We start from the raw sequence: 3,373 nt of genomic DNA, 5'->3' as shown, positions 1-3,373 counted from the left end.
GCAGTGAGAGGCCCGGGTACCGCAAAAAAAAAAAAAAAAAAAAAAAAAAGCTGAAGGAGACATCACTCCTTCAAACGAGGAGAGAGGTACAGGCAAGACACTTGACTCAAGCAATGCTTTTCCTTCACAGAAGTCAGCGACCTTGAGCTGGGGTTCCAACTCTGGCTGATGCTCGCACAGGCACTCCACCAGCCTCGTCGACAACCCCCAAAAGAGAACCCTGCACCAGCACACTCCAGCGGGCCAGAGGTGAGAAAGGGCTCAGCCACATGAGTCACTGGCATTCTGTGACTTTCTGGCAATTTGACCTTTGGGGGAATAACTCGTCTAGGATTGAGATCATGTTCTTAAGACAGGAGGGTGGTAAGACTCAGTCACTCAGGTACCGAGATGGTGTTCCCCTTCCAGGGAGTCCACAGTGGGTGGTGAAATGGATCCAGGACAGAGTTAGAATCCTGGAAATTATTCCCAACTCCATACAAACCACTGCCCCTCTGGGACTCAGTTCCCTCATCTATAAGCTGAGGATGACTAGACGAAATAATGGCCCAAGTCTCCCCTTTCAGCTCAGAGACTGTCTAACAAACAAAGCATCCCATCGTAGGACTGTCAGGACTAAATGAGATAAACCATATCCAGTGCTTGGTAGAGTGCCTGGCACATGGAAAGTGCTCGATAGAATTCAGTGCTGATGATGCTGGCGGCAGTCATGGTGGTGGCGGCGATGATGTAGTCCATCATCTAACCCCACCTCCTCCTTATTAGGACACCACTTGCTTTCCAAGTTCCACGTCCATGAAGGCTATCCGTCACAGCACCCACCACAACTTGCAATCATACGCTTATTCATATCATTCTGTCCAGTGCCTTTCTCCCTGCACACCATGAGCATGGTGACCACATCTGCATTTACCTGCACCGAACAACAGTGTGGAGCACAGTGCCGGCACACAGAAGGCTCTCCCCTGTTTTTTATGAATGAACTGTGTGTATCGAATAGAATAGTTAACATCAAATGATTTCATGACAGTGTTCTGAGCGGCACTTTATAGGAGTTCACTCATTTCTTCCTCATAATAACTCTGTAAGGTAAGCACTCTCAGTACCCCCATTTCTCAGCTCAGGAAATGTGTGGAGAAGGTCAGTAACCTCTCCACGTTTACATGCAAGCGGCACAAGTGGGATCTGGACTCAAGCAGTCCCACTCTTATAGCCACTCTCTCTGATGTCTATTCTACTTTCACTGGAGAGCCCAGCTTCGGCTGCAGGAAAAATAAACTCCCCCAAACTCAGAAATCTTAAAGCAGGCCCACAGCTATGCCAAGCCCCAGGGTCCGCCCTACCCCAGAGCAGCCACGTTAGCACGAGAATGCTCCTCACATGCAGCCTTCACCCCCAGAACTCTAACTTCTGCTTCCTGCAAGTAGCAACAGGTTGTTATAGCAACCGAAGTTCACCAGAGCTGGGAGGAGGAGGAAGGGTAATTTTAGCATCACACGGGCAGACTTGAGAAGTAAGGTCTTTGCGGTATTCCTGAGTCTGCTCCCTAGATGGCCTAGTAGAGGGGTTGTTTCTTGGTGTTCTCGTAAACACACGTAATACTGTGATATACATGTACGGGGATGGGGGGTGGGGAAGAGGAACAGGTAGACTGAAAAAATAAAATAAAATAACGAAGCGGGAGGGATGAGAAATCATCCCCAACGTCATCACCTCATTCTTCAGCAGGAATGAGAGAAGAGAATGTGTGTGAGGGGAAGCATGTTTTGATGAGTGACTATTTCATATAAATTTTTTAATTCTTGTGTTTCTCTCCATCTATAGCCCCCAGAAAAGCTCCTGTCACTCGGATCACTGATACTCACCCCAAAGGAACCCACTGAGCCTTCCACCCCTCCTCCGTGGTAACTAAGGTAACCCCCACGCCGCCACCGCAGCCGCTGCCAAGGGAAGAGGCTTCAGTGAGAGGCGTCAGGAGATGCCTACTGGAGAAGTGACTTCTGGAAAGATAACTCAGTGAATGGGTCTGCTCCGCCTCTTCCTCCAAGCTCTTCGGAACCTCCAGAGCCACTGTGTGTTTGCGGGAGGGGAAAGCACAGGCCCCAAGGCCACGAAAGAGACGGTGCTCCTTGGGTCTGAGAACTCAGGGAGGGGCACTCGGCATTTTCCCATCCATCCCTGGGCTTGCTCAAAGTCTCGGACAAAATCTTAGGGGAATAAGACTTCCTTTAAATTATACATTCCTTAACCTCTGATAGAAGACCAATGAGCTCCAATATCTTCATAAATGAAAACTGTAAAATTGGTAGGGAAGTGCTGTAACAGTGGAAGAAGAAACCTGGCCATGGTCCCTCCTTCAAACTAGGGCCATTCCTCCCTCTGAATAACCCTGACTGAACCGAACATCTCTGTCACGTCCTAATCATATTCATTTTTAGAAAGCAGATGCACTTTGTGGGGGGCTGAGGGGAGAGCCCACTTCGTTACACTTCAGCTATGTTTTTCCCACCTACAGGCGGGCATCTCTCAAGGCCATTTCACAATTGAGTACAATCCACACCTTCTCTACAAGAGGGTGATGTTGCCCAAAAGCCCCTGCAGGTGGCGCAAGGGACTGCGGCCGAATGACTCACAGCTCCAGAAAAAAAAAAAAAACAGGAAGAAAATCTTGAAAATCTTTTTGCTTTCATTGGCAGCCTTGGCAGCCCCAATGAAAATATCTTGCCTGCAGGTGGTCTCTAACACTCTACTGAAGGTCAATCTCGCTAGGGTTGTCTAGTGATTTATCACAGGGCAGGGGACCCCAGAGAATCCACCTTTAAAAAATGAATAAAATTCTCTTCTCAGTCTTTCAGTAACAGGTTAGAGTCAGCCAACTTTCAGCTATAGTCCCTCCAGGTCAGCTATAACAAATGGTGACCTCTAGGTTGAAGCAGTCCCGTTTTTTGACTTGCACAATGTGTTATATATATTTTTAAATTATTTGCCAGCATTTTTTGAAAGCCAGGAAATTTCATATAAAACTCTTTAACTTTTCAGTTTCTCTTGAAAAAAATGTAAAGGTCTAACGACAGAGGGCTCCTTTTCATACACAGCCAAAGTGGGCTGAGAAGAGGGTCCCCATGCCCACAGGGGCCTATTTGCAACCCCTGTCCTAGGCTCCAGTCCTGGACCTCCGCAAACAATACAATTCCATGGTGTCCAAACACACAGGTATCTACTCACACAAAGGAGGTGTGGTTTCTTCCTTTGGATGATTTATGAACTAGCACAACACGATTAGATGTCAAAACACTAGAATGGGGTTTCCCTGGTGGCGCAGTGGTTGAAAGCCCGCCTGCCGATGCAGGGGACACGGGTTCGTGCCCCGGTC

At 48.0% G+C, this 3,373-nt stretch overlaps 1 protein-coding gene across 8 annotated transcripts in view; it reads right to left on the bottom strand.

Moving 5' to 3' along the window:
- ARHGAP26 (Rho GTPase activating protein 26) overlaps window positions 1-3,373 on the bottom strand; it is a 491,973-nt gene that overhangs the window by 356,836 nt on the left and 131,764 nt on the right. The window lies entirely within an intron of this gene.

Source organism: Physeter macrocephalus, chromosome 8 (genome assembly GCF_002837175.3).
Source record: "Physeter macrocephalus isolate SW-GA chromosome 8, ASM283717v5, whole genome shotgun sequence".
Taxonomy (NCBI): domain Eukaryota; kingdom Metazoa; phylum Chordata; class Mammalia; order Artiodactyla; family Physeteridae; genus Physeter; species Physeter macrocephalus.
Note: the sequence above shows the minus strand (reverse complement) of the source record. Positions and strands in the feature narration are given on the sequence as shown.